Source organism: Epargyreus clarus, unplaced genomic scaffold (assembly GCF_041222505.1).
Source record: "Epargyreus clarus isolate Ecla_fem2 unplaced genomic scaffold, WU_Ecla_fem_2.2 ptg000009l, whole genome shotgun sequence".
NCBI lineage: Eukaryota > Metazoa > Arthropoda > Insecta > Lepidoptera > Hesperiidae > Epargyreus > Epargyreus clarus.
In genome coordinates this window covers 14,774,261-14,794,523 of record NW_027332217.1, presented here as the reverse complement: position 1 = coordinate 14,794,523, position 20,263 = coordinate 14,774,261, and the positions used below count along the sequence as shown (strand labels likewise).

Below are 20,263 nucleotides of genomic sequence, written 5' to 3'. Positions count from 1 at the left end.
CCGGTATAGAGTATACTTTATTAACCCGACGGAAAATAAAAAACAAAATTAAAAATATTAAGTAAACTTAAAGTAAAAACTAGACTTTAAGTAAAATTAGAAACATACGATCGTAAAAGATAACACTCCAGAATCGGATATAAAACAAGAGGAAACTGAAGAATCTTTGATGAAAAACATTTGGAATATTCTTTATTACCCCAGTGAATATCGAATTTAAAGACGGAGTAGTTAAGATATAGTGTACCTGTCGAAATAGCAATTACTTGGGTCAACCCACATCCAGTAAGATTAAGTTGGCGCACAGGAACTGCCTGAAGCTCAACAAAGCTCAACAAAGCTCATTACGAAACTCCTCACCGCGCTTAACCCTCTAATCCTGAGCTTTTAGCGAGATATTATGTAAATTAAAAGCTTTAACGTAACACTACTCTAGATGCAAACTAATGTCTTTTAAGAAACCTCTGTAAGTAAAGTATTTGGTTGTTTCGGCGTTACGAAATATTTTAAGTTTGTCGTAGGCTTAACTATGTCACTATGTTCAAGAATTCTTGTCTAATTTATATCCAATATACACGGATAGTCTAGTGGACTAATTTTCGACCATAGATTCCGTAGCTTATTGCCCGGAGTTTGAATCCCAAACAAGCGCCTGAAATTGCAAAGTTTGTGGATAAGAAAATATTATCGCTTTCAAGGTGGAGGGAAATGTCATGAACCTTACACGATTGAAAATATTTCTTAGTCTAACTATGGCCTAAAAATTTAATTCCTCGTTTAAATGACAATCCAACACTTCATCCAAAAATCTACTCAAATAAAAACAAATAATAAATTAAAAAAAAAAACAGTGAATAATAATAGATAAAAAATAATAGGTAAAAATAAGATCATATTTTTACCTAAGGTCGGCCACAGATGCATAACTACCCCCTAAGGACTAAGTCGGAACGCCTTGAAAAAGTGTGTCTCCCTTATCACACCCATCAAACCAGAATGACTACCGATTTAATTATAGCATAGAAAAATATAAATGTAGTTTACTACAGTTTTGTATTCCAAAAACTATTATTGTTCATACGTTTTTGATTCTTAGTTGCTTAAAGCTGGAATAATTTCAGCGAAGTTAATATCTAACTTTCCAACCGGCACCAGAATGCATTTATACGGCTCCAAGTCTGGCTTGAGGCTGGCTTATAAGTTTCCATTCAGAGGATTTACGATCTTGCGGACATGTCTTCCAGCTGCGATGAAAAGAGGGATAGAACTCGGAAATGGAATATTGCCTGAGACTAAGTCTGGATGCGACTGATCTTTGAGGATTATGTGTGAACTATACTTGTAAATAAAATTGAAGTGCTATTTTCAGGAATTTTCTTTAAGCTTAGAATAGATAGGTGTGTGTGTAGAAATAAACATAAATACATTTTAATAGTTTTTAATTTTAAGTTTAACAGGACTATTTATGTGGGCCCTCAATCTAGTGAATGAGAATTCTTCCTATATATTTCTTCATAAATTTAATCTAACTTTTCATTTTTAAATTACGCCTAACTTTTTACTGCTTCGTGATTAACTTTCTATTAATTATCTTTTAGTTAATTAAAAACTCAAACGCTACTTGTCAAAGGGTTACTTCTTTTTTAAATAAACGTGAATCCTTCCTTTTGATCTAGTTAATCCTGGTGGTTACATTCCTAGTGACGCAACAAAAATATCGATACTTTATGGTATCGAGTACATTTCCTTTCGAAACCGATATTTTGAACTCAATACTTTGCATTCGATACTTGTATTCAATAAGCACTTTTTAAGACATTGTAATCATAGAAATTACCCAAATATAAACCTGACTTTTTAACACAGCGAGCAGCAACCTTTGTAGGTAATCGACGGCACACAAAAAGTTGATCGCAGAATTTAGGGGGAAACTAATGACCCGAGTACCGTATGGACATCAGATCCTTAGAAAAATCGATACTTTTGTTTCGATACTTTGAATTATCGGCACTTTTATTTCAAGACGTTTACGAGTACCATACTTTTTTCGATGCTACTCATGAGTACCGATCTATCGATATCGACACTTTGTATTTAATGCCATGTCCCTACATTCCTGGCCGGTTCAATCAAATCTCTTCCACAGCAGTAATGCCGTATCGCTGGCTCCAAATTAATTTACGGTATTAGAGGGCGTGGCCGTCGCTAATAGCCCTGTAAATCTCATTTACACGCATGAAAAGCAAACAGGCGGAAAACGAATTCCTTCATAGAATGTCGATCCAAATTACGTTTGGGGCAGGTACTAATGGTATCAGATTGAAATGTGTTTTTATTTTCAAATTGCCGTGTAGATGTTTAAAGGGTATGCGTATTCAAGAATACTTTTGATGTTTTTGTATGATTATGCAATCTTTATGTTTGAGACAACTTCACAGACAGACATCTGCAGTGGTAAGGCATTTGTGATTGGCTTCAAGTGGAGCCAGATCTATATGAAGCTGATGACAGGTGTCCATGGGCGGCAGTAATAATTTACCATCTGGTGAATTGCAAGTGCTTTTGAAACACCCATCTCTCCACCAAACTCTACCAAATACATATATGAAGAACTGTAATAATATTATTTTCTTAAAATATCATGTTACTCTTTTTGTGATACATTGCTACTGTTAAATCCAGTTATCATGACAAAGCTTTAAGCCGAGTTTTCCCGATTGAAAATAGTATGAAAGACTAATTTCTTTTATAATACCACAAATTAAAAATTTCCCCAAATATTTATATAGACACACAAAGGACCCAGGGTTCCGTAAGCGACCAAGCTTCATGAGAATACATCTTGAACACACAAAAGGAGCGTCCGGCGTGAAGTTTTATCATTTTATCGAGGGTAGCGATGAGTAGGGTGGCCATGGCACATGGGATCACGGGATCGTGGTCGTAATGGTTTTTTTTTTCTAATAAACAAGTAGCAAACGAACCCGCAGTCCACCTGATGGTAAATGTCTTTTGTTGCCCAAGGTCATCTGCTTCTAAAACGGGGTATATCCTGAGGTCGGCCGTGAGATCGGTTCAAGTGGCCCCAATTAGAGGAGGAGGCGCTATGTCTAGCAGCACCTTTAAAGATGGATGGATGGAATCAGTTATTTAAGACTTTAAAATATTTAAGTGTGCAAAATTATAAGCATAGGCCTTGATGATTGATTGATGAGACCATTAAATTAAATTTGGAGTTCAATTAAAAAAAAATTCAATCTTCTTAAATTTTTGCCCGAACATACACTGTTATATGTTTTCTTTTTTATTATTTGCGGCGTTTTTAATTTTTTTTTGTTCCACTTAAGTATGGAATATTGGTGACCCTTACATTTAAGGGCACGCGATGGGGCCGGCGGCGAGGGGAACGCAATGCACCGTGATGTATTGGCGAGGGTCACTGCTCGATGGTGCTCAAACTTCCGGACCCTACTTTATTCTGCATATAGGTGCCTCCTAGTACTAGTACTAGTACTTTAGAGTTTGCTTTCGATGTACGCAACTATAAGTATGAATACTGAAAGACTTTGTTTTTGAGGGACGAAACTTACAAGTATCTGTGTTATATCGTAAGCTATATAACTTTGTATGAGAAGGGTCTTCATTGTACTTAATAATTTAATAAGAGGATGGTAAGAGGTTTAGAGGAGAACTTTGATTTTATCATCACATACTGATACTTATTGACAACAGATAATACATTCAGAAATATTTGTTTTAATTCAAAGTAACTTAATTTAAAATTAAATTAAATGTTAAAATTGTGATTCTTGACTTCATTTTGTCTTCAAAATTGAATTGATTTGTTTTGTTTGACGAGTAATTTGCTATTATTATTTTAATTGTGTTTAATTTTTAATGAATGTTAATCATAATCAAATTATGAGAAGTCTGTAATGTATATTGAGGAATAATAATAACTTTACATAACAATTTGCGTTAAATCCCTTCAGATCTTGACTTTAAAACAAATAATTTATTCGCAATCGATGTTATGGAGTACTGTCATCAGTCGTTGAGTTTTAATGAAAATTTAATCCCTTTAAGCCTCCGTAGCGCTGTTCAAGACAAAGCAAACTTTGCTAGTTTGTCAAGCGCCGAGATGGAGGGAACTGCGGCATTTTCAAACAACTTTCCTAAAGAAAAGAGTCTCGCATAATGAATATTGCGCTTAATGGCGTACTACCGCTAATTGTTTTTATTAATGAATGTAATCGTAGCTATTGGGAAAATAATGAGATCATTATGAAGGTTTTATACATATCATAAAATATTTTAAAATGCAAAAATAGCTTTAAATAGTGAACATAAATTAATGGTATTGAAAATCCATTTCTACGGCGAATTATTTATCTTTAATTTTATTTTACATAGAATTTTCTGTGTAAATTCACTGTAAAGTATAAAGATATAAATAATAGTGTTTTTCGGGTAATTACCCAATAAACCTTCAAATCGTATCTGTTCAAAAATTTTCATATCATACCTGAACTTATACATGCATAACTGAAATTAATCATATGTTCTATTTTAGGCGAAACAAATATAAATTAATCTTATGACAATATTTTATGTCCAGTCTAAACCTACTGTTATCTACATAAAATATACAATATTAGTTAGATGAAAAATATACAATTCATAAGATTGAGTAAAAATAATCATATCACCGCCATAACTTTGAGAACCGCATGCGTCCAGAGACGATTCTACGGCCATTTCGCAATACATTGTTTGTTCAATTTGTACCCCCGTCCTCCAGAGATATGGACACTTTATTACACCTGATTGTTACCAACTTTAAACAGTACACATAGGGATGATTTTCCCTTGTTAGCGTTGAACAAAAGTGGTGGTTCGGCAACATTTTCAGAATAAATGACGCAAGTAAAGGTGGAGCCAACAAAGTTTGGTTTTTTAAGACGGTACGGTAGAGGCATAATTTTATATTTCTGGTATACAGCGTGTAACAATACACAAAACATGTATATTGTTGAGGTATCTCTTTGTTTCAGGTCTGGTCATCAAGACATATGGTCTGATACGCTTAGGATTCCGTATATGATTAATAATCACGTACAAAACTAAACCATCCATTTAAATTTACCTTCCTGTGGTGTTAGCGGCCTTTGTATGTTTCCACAAGAACAATATTCAAGGAATCCCTTTCGAAGGCTTATAAGTATATAAAAGGTTATTTATTTTCTCTTTGTATTTAATCAGTATGTATGTATGTATCAGATAAAAACCATTCAATGTTTACAATCGAATACATACATACATTGGTTAACAGGCAAAAGTATTTTCACATTATCAAAGTAAATGAGAACATTTTTCCTCATAAATATTTTTATCTGCTGAATAAGTCACGTATTTCATGCCCAAAGCCATAAAAAGTACCTTTATTGAAAGCGAAATCATAACAAATTATTTATCTACATTTATCCGTTTTCACGAAATATTTTTGTAAAGCACAATAATACCATATCCTTTGATAGTTCAAAAAGTATACAATATATGCCAAACTCTATTTTCATGTTAAATTTATCAAATGAAAAGGATTCAGATATTACGACTAAACACGTCGTCGTCAACCCGATATTGTACCACTGCTGGGCACGGGTCGCACTCAGAGTGAGGGGTTCAGGCCAAAGTTCACTGACCAGGCCAAATGCGATTTGGCATAGTTCAAACACACTTGAAAACTTCTCTTTAAGAATTGTCAGGCATGTAGATTTCCACATGACATTTTCCTTCGCCGTCAGAGCAAGTGATAATCTCTCGTTTCAGAGGAGTTTCAACCACTAAGCTATCACTGCTATTAACTGCTTTGACCAAACTCAACAAACTAAAACAACTTCTTCAACTTTGTGGTTCGACTCCGGCGGCACCACCGCCACACCTATTTCTACCTAATAACAGCAGTGTTAGACGCTGCTGTGTTCCGGTTTGGAGGGTGTGGTAAGGGAGACAGACTTTTCCGAGGCGTTCCAGCTTAGTCCTCAGGGGTAGCGGCGCATCTGTGGCCGACCTCAGGAAGTAATAATTAAACCTATTTTGAGTTGATTACAGATGTCCATGGGCGGCAGTAGGCACTTACTATCAGGTGGACTGCGTGCTCGTCTGCTATTCCTATATTATAAAAAAAATAAACTTACAAAATCTAAACTTACCGTCGGTAGCAAGACTAGTACAAAAATAAAACCACTATCTCTCTATTCGTCAGAAATTCTTAATCTGGAACATTTTCGTGCCTGTTACAAGTACACAAAACCGGGGAAAACACGGAAAAATACGTAAAATGATGTTTTCAAAAGGAAAATCCCGTATTTTCACACGTGCTAAAAATATGCTCTAAAACGTTCCAACTAAAGTGTTGCGACGTATCATATAAAGTCCTTTTTAAAACTGGAACGAGTGCAAAATAGCTGTGAGAAAAAAAGACGGAGGCACAGAAATGGATGCCTCAGAGATCCTCTTAGAGTCGAGGATGCTTCTGGCTTGCTGACATATCCTACAGAGGAGGCATCAGCTTTCAACTACAAGCGATTTCTCTGTAAATACGTTTAGAGAATTTGAAAGAATTGATACATCTTTTATCTCATTATTTTAAAGTAATCGGTGTTATAAATTTGCGGCAATTAGAGACTTGCAGTGCACTTTTCAAACGCACGTAGACATTATTTTTTATAGGTTTGAAATAGCAAAAGATCATACATTAAACCTGATGGTAAGCGATCACTGCCGCCCAAGGAGACCTGTAACCAACTTCATATAGGACATATTCTACCTATAGTCGGTCACAGATGTGTTATAACTTATGAGAGCTAAGGTCTCTCTCTAGTAAGCCAGCCAATAACGAAAGGTCCGCGTAAAACTGCTAGTCCGCTCTGAATATAGAAATAAATCGCGTCGCTAAAGTCAATTGTATGACTACACCTGCTCCCAACAACTTCAGAGCGGACTAGTAGTTTAGCGTGGACTATAAATTTTACGCAGTAATGGGATAGTAATAGACTGACGGTGAGTATGATGACAATTATTTTCAACTAAATACATTTGATTGACAGATACCTTAAGAAGGTGGTAGAACCCTTTGAGGTTCGACTCCGGCGGTACCACCGCCACACCTATTTCTGCCTAATAACAGCAGTGTTAGGCACTGCTGTGTTCCGGTTTGAAGGGTGTGGTAAGGGAGATGACTTTTTCGAGGCGTTCCAGCTTAGTCCTCAGGGGTAGCGGCGCATCTGTGGTCGACCTCAGGTAGGAATATCTAATCCTATCTACGGTTGATTACAAATGTCCATGGGCGGCAGTAGCCACTTACCATCAGGTGGACTGCATGCCCGTCTGCTACTTCTATATTATAAAAAAAAAAAAAAATTCGCTATACGCTTCTTGTTCGCGGTGAAACCAGTGCTTTACGTAGGACGTGGGGAACGATGAAAATTTGTTACTTCACTCTATCATATACGACATATGTGAACTAAATTGCATGCGACGAGACTTGTGAGAATTTAATTAAAGAATCTTATATTAAAGTGTAATAGGAACTTAAGAAGTCTATTCGCCTTACTAACGAACGTATTTATACAAATCACGCTATCAACTTGGTTTATTTTCTATGATATATAATTTTCGATGGGATCCACATATCTTCATTATGATGGCGATTTTATATAGCAGTTTATTTAAATAATATTCTCACTTATCACCTAATACAGTAATTTAATGGTACACAAACACTCTTGTTCGAATTGCTGATTGATTCGTATAATTTTACAAGATTATTAATAACAATCAATAATATAGAATGCAGTGAAATATGTAGATCTTGGAAGAATAACTTAAGCATGTAGTCATTTATTAACTGTCATTCTATGACAACACACAATTCCAAATTTGAAAAATATCATTTTATAAAGAAAATTAAAAAATAAATGGTTCCATAGTCTATGGTCTTTCATATATTAATAATGACTATCTTTATAGATGTCGCACTATCCGAAATTCCGCTATTGAAAGTTTTTTTACAATAAAGCTATAGCAAGCGATCATTCAATCCATCTGATGGTAAATCGCTGTAGCCGCTACGGACATCTGTGATCAACCCCAGATAAGATTAGAGTCATACCTGAAGTCGGTCACAGATACGTTGCTACTCCTGAGGACTAATTTGATAAGTCTAACATAAGAATGTCTCAAAATAAGTTTTTAAACATATTGCATTTCTAGTTTCTACTAATTCCTGAAAGGGACTTGTGAATACGGCCACCGCTCATGCATAACTATCATGCCTGATAGTATGGTATGGTATGGTATGATAGATATACTCTTAACCATAATGGTAACATAACATTTCATTTCTTTTTTATAATATAGGAGTAGTAGACGAGCATGCAGTCCACCTGATGGTAAGTGGCTACTGCCGCCCATGGACATCTGTAATCAACCCCAGATAGGATTAGATATTCCTACCTGAGGTCGTCCACAGATGCGCCGCTACCCCTGGGGACTAAGCTGGAACGCACAGAAAAGTATGTCTCCCTTACCACACCCTTCAAACCAAAACACAGCAGCGCTTAACACTGCTGTAATGAGGCAGACATAGGTGTGGCGGTGGTGCCGCCGGAGTCGAACCACAAAGGGTTCTACCACCTTTCTTAGTCACCGAAGATATTTAAATTACGAATTATAAACAGACATGCCAAAATTCAAACCAATATTCCAAGATACCTTATGTAGTAATACAATAGGTACGAAAACCAATACCTTGAGATAAGGAATCAGAAATCCCCTATTATAAACGGGGTATACAGACAAGTCAGTGCCGGAAGATGTTCTAATGATAACAAATCCCTTGCGGAATAATATCTTATAACGTTGCTTGATCCCATTCATTCCATTCCACACAGCTATTGGATAGAAATGTTAACAATCTCTACCATTTCTCAATGCGGTAATCCGATTGAGTAATACCTAAGTGGTTTGATTTTCAGCATCTTGTCTATATTGTGGTGAGTGTAGTGTGAACCTACTCGTATGTAAGTATCCTACTGTTGGTCACAGTACCCTCACCATGAGTTTTTACGTTTTGACAAATATGACTGTTTTGGTATTTGTTTACGTATTTGCCCATACAATTTCCAATCAGCCCCCCTAGCGGATTGTATCAGAACTATAATGTCAGTAACGTAACATTAAATGTCTAAAGTGACAAATGGCGCTTTATGTTTTGTCTCTCTTTTTTGCGAACATGTGAGGCAGACAAAAAGACTTGATCACTTACTTATTGTTACGCTTACTCAGTCTACTAAGCAAACGAAACAGAATAATGGATGGAATAAACGTAACGTAAAATTGTGGGATGTTTTGAAAACTCATGGTAAGCGTACTGGTCTCCTCTCAGAATGAAAGCTGTTTAAGTTACAGTCACATGCCCCGGACACATGCATTATTAAATTCCTCTCTTTAGATTTTTTAAAGAATTTCAAGCGCATAGGTTCCATTGCGACGTCGTCTTTGAAGTTGTTTTTACATATAATCAACCACAGATAAGATTAAATTCCTACCTGAGGTCGGCCCTGATGACTAAGCTGGAATGCTTCGGAAAAGTATGTCTCCCTTAGCACACCCTTCAAACCAGAACACACCAGCGGTAAACACTGCTGTTATTAGACAGATAGGTGTGTCTGTAGTGCCGCTGGAGTCAAACCACAGTGTTCTACCACCTTCTAATTCTTGAACACCTGTCTTACAACGCCCTTCAAAATAAAACACAGTAATATACACTACTGAAAGTGTCCTAGCGCCAAAAATAACAGCGTAGATCCCCAGATGCAGGGAGGTAGCAATATAGCATTTCGCATGCAAATGTTGGAGCTTATTCACAAATACACTGCATGCAGCTCTCGTGTGGTTTAACAGGATATTAAATTCTGCATCACATACGTATACGGTCCATACTGAGTTGTATAGCACTGATTAAAATATCACTTTGACTTAGATATAAAATACCTATTTATTAGTAAGTGTCAAAGATAAATATTAACTTTTATAATAATCAAGTGCGTTTCAGAACATGCATAATATAGGCATAATATATGCAAAAACTGAAGTATTAAATTTCTTTACTCACTAACCTAAAAATAATAAAACAAACGTTATGTTAAAAACTATCTAAAACACCCTATAAAAACAAATCATTTTTAAATGTTTTCAAGTTTTATTTCTCTACATTTTTCAGATTTATCTAGCTTAAAGTTAAAATTTTAACCCGAGGTTACATACATATTATTTTGAAGCACGTATGTCACCAATAGGATAAATAAAATAAATAAAAATAAAAAGTCATACTCTAATACTAAACTTTTAAAGTTCTGTCGAATGTTGTGCGAAAGCTATAAAAAAAGGCCGATAAAATGGAATGTACCTGTTTAAAAATAAATTAAACTTACTCGGATGTATGTCACCCTAACAAAATTAGTAACGACTGGTCTAAGACGTAAACTTCCCCTATTTACCCCGTATATACGACTGATGTGTATGGTTGTGTAGACAGGTAACACGGCTATCTGCCTCACAAAGGGGAGACAGGGGACGATTGAGTTTAAATAATTGGTACACGGACGTTAGGGATAGGGGCTGTAGGGGCAGGTGCTGTCAAAATATCAAAATAAGCGATATTTTAATGTGATGTACCTATGTTGTAATTCAAGTACTTATACTATACGTAAACGCGTGACGCGTGATAATTTAATAGGGTGGCAAACAAGACTTCATCTTGTGAGAAATAAAATGTTATAATTTAAGTTTATTTTCATTAAGTAGATTCGTGTGTATATGGAGGGCTCAATATTTCTACTGTTTTTTTTTTAAATAGTTTTCTGAGAAATATAAGATAAACAAATAACCTTGTGTAAAAAACTTTTTTTTAATATAAATTACATAAATACGCGTCCCACATGACAGCAAGGGTGTTGTGCTACACGGTTTAAAAGCGGGTGTAGTCCGCGCCAAACTGCTAGTCCGCTCTGAAATTGGTGCGAGCAGGTGTAGTCGTACAATTTTCTATGGCAACGCGATTCTTTTCTATGTTCAGAGCGGACTAGAAGTTGCGGACTATACTATGTTAACTACATAAATACTATTTTAACTTAATAAATATTAAAATAATATTTTCAAGAATTTTAAATTAACAATGTATCCCACGTAGCACGTAGTTAAGCAGAATTAAGTTATATTACACGATCCATAATATAGTTGATGTTGAGCTGATTATTTTACGAGTATGCAGCTCACAGTGTTGCGAAATTGAAAATGGCGGGTCATTATCATAGTTACAGCTTTTAATAAGGCCGGTATTTATACGAGGCGAGACGAGAGGTCGAGGCTAAAATATTGTAATCTTAAATGTCAATAATCAATTTATGAACTCTATTCTCAGGTTACCGATAGCCACGCTGATCAAGCGCGAATTGGTAGATTTCACCTCATGCCAGACCTTATGCTGGTCTCCTTCAAAAATATGTAGCACGATGACAAATTAACATAACTTAATCTTTGCAAAAAAAAATACGTGGTTTTTCTCCTGGGTTAAATCCCATAATCTTCTCGCACATTACCCAATGGAGTAGAGGGAGAATTGATGTTGTATGCGCGACCAGCAAATTTATAATTTATTGTACTATTTTTTATCCCCTGTTTAGCCTGCTTAGGGGTCGAATTTTAAAATATTCTTTTCTAGAGCCTATCTACGTTATATACAAATAAGTACCTCTTGTACAAAATTTTGTTTTGACATTTGGCTTTGGCTTTAAGATCTACGAGATTTATCTTTATCTACTTACTTACTTTCTTTTTATTTACATTGTTTACATTTACATATTTTTTGTATTCCATTGTAACATTAATCCTCACCTTTTCCGTAACCCCACGTACATCCTGTAACACAATCGGCGTAAACTCGATTAGCGGTGGACGCAATACTTTACCCCGCTCGACCCTCGACCCTTGTGATTGCTACCGAGACCTTTGGGCACAAACGAGCACACACATGGCGCAATAGAGGTAACATACGCTCCGTTACACAAGGTACGGAATCAGTGGCTTTTACGAGGCATAACCTTACCATATGTGTTTGTCTTTAAACGGTTTGTATTTAAAAGCTACGGTGAGGTAAATTCTTATTGTAAAGGTTATAGGCACTACCAATGAAACTCTTCAGGAATTTTCCTGGAATATAATCACTGATTGAATTTTGGAATATTGTGCTTGTTATATATTTAAATGAATCAAACCAAATACGGTGGTTATTACAAAAATAATATTACTTATAATGGTCTTAGTCGAAACGTCGACATCAATAAGCTGACGGACATAAAAATATATATTCTGAGCTCTTATTTAAGTTACTGCTGCGTAGCTGTAAATATTTTTATTCATAAAATGATCTATCAAAGGAACATGCAAGACCTAGCTTTTAATTACAAACAAAGAGTTGGCACGCGAAAAAGTAAATGTGGCTCACCACACCCTTCTAACCAAAACACATCAGCGCTACGCTGAAATAGGATCACAGTTAAAGTGAAAGACAACCCTTACTCATATACAATATGTATTTGTGCTATATTGTTCTAACTGTACTCCTAATGATTCCCTCATTCCCAAAACAAAATTTTGCCATATATTCAAAGAACAACTATCGATTTATTGAGTGAAAAGCAATATTTACTCATCAATATGCAATAAGTATTACATTTGTATTGTATTGTATTCTAACACCGAATGACTCAATTAATTGCCAAAATTTTCCCATATATTTAAAGTACAACAGTATCGATTCGTTTAAAATTTAAACCTAAGCAAGTACGTTCCTACCTGCCGCCTCTATAGGGGTGGCTTGAGTTTATGTCGCGTAGATAATCCCGACAGACGCATAAATATGAATTGTTGCTTTCATTTGTGAAACCCAGAGGCCAGTGTTTTATTCCTTGTTTTAATTTCAAATTTGTGGTCACGATAACATTTGATATACGGATATCCATTGGAATATATACAAATGGTATAAGGAAAAAATATTATTTATATGCTTGTCAACGTTTTTAAAATTTCCATTTTCGCTTAAGTACATTCGATATTAATCGTGAATGCATATAGTGATAGAATACTACCAATTAGCCCTTTGAAGTTTACTTTTAGACTAAGGCTTAGAAAATATTTTTCTCTAGTTACCCTTAACGACGTGTAAGAATAACGACTTTACCTTTGTATCGAACTTGTACGAAACATGTACTGAAACCCCTCACAGAATTACATATAGGGACTAAGTAAAACTGAAATTGATATATATATTGGCTATAAAACTGTAGAATAACAATTTAAAGAATTATACCGCAGCTATCTTGAAGTGGATTTCCATATTTGTCAGTTTACTTCTTTTGCCGTCAACTCTAGAATCATGTATTAAAAGTAATTTACCATTTTATTATCCCCGAAAACACGTAACAAATAAATTCGGGCCCTGTATAATTTGAGTGAAATGAAATGTTATAATTATAATTAGCTAATTTGTACACCACAAATGTATGTTCACACACAAAGCGACAAGCCTCGCTTAATTAGGACACTCCACACATGTTCTCCACACATTACGCGGCCTTCCTTGTGAGTGGTTTCATTTTGAACTCGTTTTGAGCAAATATTTGCCAAACTTCCGACTGGAGTAGGTAAATACGAAAGTTTTTATTTTTACCGCATTGTTAAAAAGAGTAAATTAAAAAAGGCTTGATTGTTAGGCGGGTTTCTGTGCCTATTTAACGATTCTATAAAATTTGTCCGTAGAGATATACATTATTGTAACTTTATGTTGCTTTTGTAACCTAAGCCTTTTAATGTTCTTAAATACAATTACAAATTTCTCTATTTGTAATATTAGAATAGCAGAGAGCTTACAGTCCATCTGATGGTAAGTGGTCACTGCCGCCCAAGGACATTTGTAAATAACTCTATATAAAACCCGAGTGCTCCCTGAATTAGATTACAGCTACGCTCCCATTACCTAAGACTGCAATGATCATCTCATCAGCTATTATGTCCACAAACTAAACTAAACCATTTGAGTTAATGACATGACACAGTGTAGTGTTAGTGAAATAGTGATAAGTGAACATTATAGAACACAAGAACAATGTATCTACTCCCTTATGTGTTAAAACAAAGAAGTGCAGTGTCAGAGGACGCCGCCTTCATTATATGATTATTTAGCAGTTTAAGTTAGCGTAAAATTACTCATTAGTCTTATAGTAGGCTAGATTGTAATTAATATAAAGTACCTTATTACTCATTCGGTACTTTATACATGCAAAAAAAAGCTATTATGTCAATCGGCATTTAACACATTACAATTTACAACACATGTTTAACATGCTTCCTTCCAAATTTAATTACGTTTAGATATACGCCACCGATATTGTACCAACTAGTAATAGTTTAGTATTAGGGTCAAAATTCTAAGAGCAACCTAAAACGATAAGTTATCCACTTCATGTTAGATGGTAGGCGTTGCAATATTCTCTGACCTCTTGGATTTTGGCAAGTAAGATATTGCTTTTGGAGTTGCTCTATTAAGCTCGCTCAATTTGTCGAGAAGTTGGTTATTGCTCGCTTTGAGTGACCGCTAAATAATTTATGGGTCGGGTTAAGTTATGCTATTGGTTCGCTAGACTTTGTGGTCTTAAATATATTTTAGTCTGGTTCTTATATTTCTTCTATTATAGAAGTAGCAAAGTACCTTTTTTTTGTTAACGAGGGGGAAATCTTCAAATGGTACCCGGTGCCGTGAGAGCGACACAGGGTTATGTGGGACTCTTACCGCACTAAAACCCCCCCGGTGGCGTTCTCGGCGCTGCGTAGAGGACTGCGTGATCTCCAACGGAACGCAACCGGAGTCCTCTTAGCGCATTGCCCCGTCGGGCTCCGCCCAGGTGAGCTTGACGCTCGCCACACCGTCTGGTGCGCACGACGGTATGCGACCACACAGACCGCCGTCCATCCTGCTGTCGCTAGGTAGTAGCAAACTACCTGCAGTCTATTTAAGGATAAGTGGCAATTGTCGTTCATGAACAACTCTATTCAACTCCCGTTAGGATTAGAGTCCTCTAGGTGAACTAAGTTGGAACGCTCAGTGTAAATGTCTCTTCTTCATTATTATTATACCAATGTTTTTTTTAAATTTTCAAGAAAAGGAGCTATCATTTGAAAGTTATAGGCTCGTCTTGCCCGATACACATATACAAACTTTTTTTTTTTTTTTGTTTACGAGGGGGAAACCTTCAAAAGGTACCCAGTGTCGTGGGAGCGACGTAGGGTTATGTGGGATTCTTACCGCACTAAAACCCCCCCGGTGGCCGTCCTCGGCGCTGCGTTGAGGGCTCCGGGATCTCCAAAGGAACGCAACCGGAGCCCTCTTAGCGCGATGCCCCGTCGGGCTCCGCCCAGGTGAGCTTGGCGCTCGCCACACCGTCTGGTGCGTACGACGTACGTACCGTCTGGTGCGTACCACACATACCGCCGTCCTTCCCGGGGCCGCTGGCTGGGCGGTTCGAGCTCCCACTCTTGCCACCCACAACCCCGGAAGCCCCCTTTTAGTCGCCTCTTACGACAGGCAGGGGATACCGTAGCCCTATTCTGGTCCCGAAACTACAGGGGCACACATATACAAACTATGTTTATCACAACCTATTGTAAAATTCGAATCAAATGGAAATAAATTTGTGTAATAATCGTCATGAATTCTATTAAATACTTAGAATGAGAGAATTAATTAACAAATCTATCCTTAAAAAAGTTCTTTGTAAGCTGTCCTAAAAAGCCGAATGTCGTAGCAATAACGAACATACTACATACCAAAGCTCGGAAAACAGCAGCGGAAAACAACATCTACAGCTTGTACATAATATAAATTAATTATCGCTTGTTAAAAAGTAAAGAAAAACGTTGTAAGAAAACCTATACGCGAAAGTTCTACGTATATAAAACGTATATACGAGTATAACGTTCTACGTATATGTAAGTTATACGTATACATGTCAATTTTTACAGAACAAACGCGAATTTATAAGTGTAGAAAACTGTATCTCTGATTTTATCAAAATAGACTTACAATCATATTTATTTTAAAACCGTTTACGTAAGTACGAAATAGGTACTTACAGTTCAAAAAATTACTAACATGAGTTAATTCTCGTCATGTGAGCCGTAAAAAATAAAACAATTTAAAGGAACTGGAGGGCAGAAATATAAATGTACCTAAATACGCTAGAAAAGGCTCGAGGATGATAAATGGACACAGAAGGGCCATCCTGATGATTAATGGGCCATGTCATTTACGCCCTAAATTATATCGCATTAAATACTGGACAGAGGGCGACGGACGACACAACACTTTTCAATTCAACTACACGAAACAACCTTCACATCTATTTTTGCCTAATAGTGTTGGGCTTAGTACTCACGGGGCGTTTTTCAGAACGCGCGGGGTTGCGGAACCACAATACTCGAATATGATAATGTATAAGGTAGACATAGATTAGTAAAGATACTTCGCCGCCTTGAAATTGAATGAAGCCACAAACGGCTTATTTTAGTAAGTTCTTTTTTTTTATTCTTGACAAATAAAAACATTTTTAGAGAAAATTTACGAATAAATAACTAATACTGCGTAATTTAAGTAATAAATAAATAATAATTTCAAATATTTTAGGGACATTTTAGCACGGAGACGTGGCAAAACTTTTTTACGCAACTATTTCAATTCTCAAAACTGGGTACATTTTCTTGTTAGGAGTGAGTAATATTTACTAATCTATGAAGGTAGAAGACAGTTTCAATTTTATTGGCGCGATTTATATCTGCGACGTACGCGATTGTCTGATTTTCCGTTGCAACGATGATTTGCGTATCGATATCCTTCCGTGCGAGTTGCGATCGTATTCCGCAGAGTTTGCGGTCACTTCCGTAATAGCACAAAACTGCGGTTTCGTGAGTTTTGTAAGAAAAGAACAATTCCGCGTCTTTTCACTGTTAAGATGATGTGTTCTCAATTGAAGAGTGTAGTAAAAAGAGACAAATACTTAGCCATCAGTGGTTTATTTATTAATACGACGCATCTGTAGCTACTGCAGATTGTACTAATGTATTCAATCCATTTGGATTCGATTACATATACCCACAGGCAGTAGATGCCGCTTACTTACCAATCAGTTCGACTGCGTGCTCCTTTCCTCTCATCCCTGCAATTAACGTACATTCGGAATACGCTTAATCCTTTCATAATTTGAATACGGAAAAATCCAGCTGATTTTTAATTGAGTTGAAAAGAAAAATGAAATACAAGGATAAGATTTGCCGTCGTATCGTTAATTTATGCAGCGACTATAATTTATAGCAACTTACTTATGTACATATTCATGAAATATAAATAAATATATCTTTGAGACTTATTTTAGGGACATTTTCTTCTTCTTCTGTTCTTATATGTAGTACTTACAATACGCGGTTTTACCGACCAGGACGTAGGGTAGATAGATTAATCTACCACTAGTCCTTGTCAACGGTCTATCCCCGCCACCACAGTTTCGCCGCCATGCAACTGGGTCGAAATGTCGGCAATAAAGAAACTAAAAAACCGCATATCATGACATATGTAGCGACTTCCCCCTACTCGTCAAGAGATGGCGCTGCTGAATCACGCTATCGAAGTTTTCTAAATATCTTGCATATATACAAGATCCGAAATGAGACTGTCGGAGCACGACCGCTCTCCGGGCATGATCACCTAGCCCGGCGGGAGCTCTCCCTTTGCTAAACATAGTAAAATGTCTCAGTTCCGCGTTAATTCTAACCTAAGGTCGTGTACATTAGAGTTATTAAAAATGTAAATGTCCATTACCCGTTCCCGTTAAACAAAGGTCACAAAAACAAATCTAATCAAGAAGAAATCAATCTTGGCATCGTTTCAGATTTCAATGCGTTGGCGTAATTCTTTGGCAACAGATAACACACTTGTTTTCGTATCATCCTCCCAAACGAAAAGAAATTCAATTAGGCACTCAGAAAAACTCAGACATATCAACAACATGATATCTATATCGATGGTTAAAGAGATTTCGTGTTTCACTTTCTACGATAAATTCGGTCGTATTTGTTATTTAAGTCCGGGGGCACAACCGCGACACCTATTTCTACCTAATAACAGCCTATCTGGAGTTGATTACAGATGTCCATGAGCGGCAGTAGCCACTTACCATCAGGTGGACTGCATGCTCGTCTGCTACTCCTATATTATAAAAAGAATGTTATGATTATTATTGACTTAGATCACAATTTAAATTACATACATTTATCGGCAACATTTTATGCGCAGGGACCGTATCCATTCGCGGTACTAAAATGTACTAATCAACTCAATGTTACGGAAAAGAAATTTAATCCTCAGGGGTAGCAAGTAGTAACACATGTCTATCTAAGTCACATTAAAGACCGATAACAATACTTACTTTGCTACATTAAAGAATAAAATGCCGTAGGTACTAACCTACTAATTACTACCTGAAATAGTTATCAAGGTGCCACTCAAACTTCTAATCACTAAACTTCAGAAAAGTGGTAGATTTTTGAACCTAAACAGAAAATGAATCTGTAATTGTATACCTGTAAGGAAACTATGTAAAAGCTTTTCCGTCTTAATTGAACTGCTTTTAAATAAAACCTAAAAATAGTCTTTACATCCATTACGGCAGCACAAAAGGGCATGCCTCTTAAAGGGATGCCCCTTTTGACTCGAAACTTCACTTATAACCCTTCAAAGACCTACAACCTTGACCATGACTCTATTTAAGCCATAATAAATCTTGAGTGGACAGAATAAAATTTAATTTCTTAAAGTGGGAAAGGGTACTTTTCAAGGGAGTGTTTTATTATGTAGAGTGGTTTTCATAAACACTATCTGTAATAACGGGAACGCCCTTATTTTGGTAAGGGTTCAAAGGGAAACTTAGATTATGTTCGAGTTAGGGTATAGCGTACCTACTTTGTCTGTTTATTTAGACATAATTGTGCCCTTAGAAGCAGTGAAGCCTTAATGTTTAAAACTCGACCTTCCATCAAGACTCTGAGACACGCACCCTTGATTTTCAAGGCTATGTGCGTATTAGAAATTAATTACCAGTTATAATGATGAAGGGAAACATCTCGAGGAAACCTACAAATTCAACAGTTCTCATGATGTGTGCAGTCTACCAATTCGCACTTTACTTTTAGACTTTAGCCTAAGTCCCTCTTATTCTGAGAGGAGGCCCGTACCTAGTAGTCGGCCAGTAACGACGACTTCTATTAATTAGGCTACAGAGAACTACATGTTTTTCCTAAGTAACATGGTTATTATACTACTTTTTCATGCAATAGTTTCAAAACTTTTTTTATGCGTGCTGCATTATAAAACTCTTCACAACAAAGCCTTGTTCTGTGTCAATGACCCGTGAAGTCAGCCTACAAGACTAAGCTGGAAGCCCTATGACGTTAATGTCAGTTACTGCTTAGCATGGCGTGTGTTGATGCCATATCAAGTGTTTAGTTAAGGGTGACTTGGGCCAACGCGACATGCGACCTACGAATGCACTACATAAACAAAGTTCTACCGTTGACTTCAATAACATATTATAATTTCTAAACGTATTTGTGTTTATTTACACAGTATTAAAATTTAAAGTTCTATTTTAAAAATGTACATTAAATAATTTTGAAGACGACACAAATACTTTGGTAATCCAATATGATATGATTAAACTGAAGTTTTCTGGTTGAACTGAACTATACTCGAGGATGGTCGCAAGCTTGAATATGGTAGAACACTGTGGTTCAACTCTGACGGCACCACCACTACACCTATTTCTGCCTCATAACAGAAGTGTTAAACGCTGCTGTGTTCTGTTTTGTTGTCCTCATGTTCTGACCTCAGGTTGATATCTAATCCTATATACATGTGGAAATCTAGTAATAAAGATAGTTGCAGACTAATTCTGTAACACATCACTGAATTCACGTAGCGCAAGGCGCACCGCCCGAAAGTTCTCCCTATAGCAATTGAAGGGTGAACGTATTTTTATATTATATAACGCCCATTAAACCTATAATAAAATTCGTATTTTAGTGATTCTACAATAAT

At 36.3% G+C, this 20,263-nt stretch overlaps 1 protein-coding gene across 1 annotated transcript in view; it reads right to left on the bottom strand.

Moving 5' to 3' along the window:
* Window positions 1-20,263, bottom strand: part of gogo (thrombospondin-1 like protein golden goal) — a 238,814-nt gene that overhangs the window by 184,910 nt on the left and 33,641 nt on the right. The gene's annotated exons all lie outside the window — the stretch shown is intronic.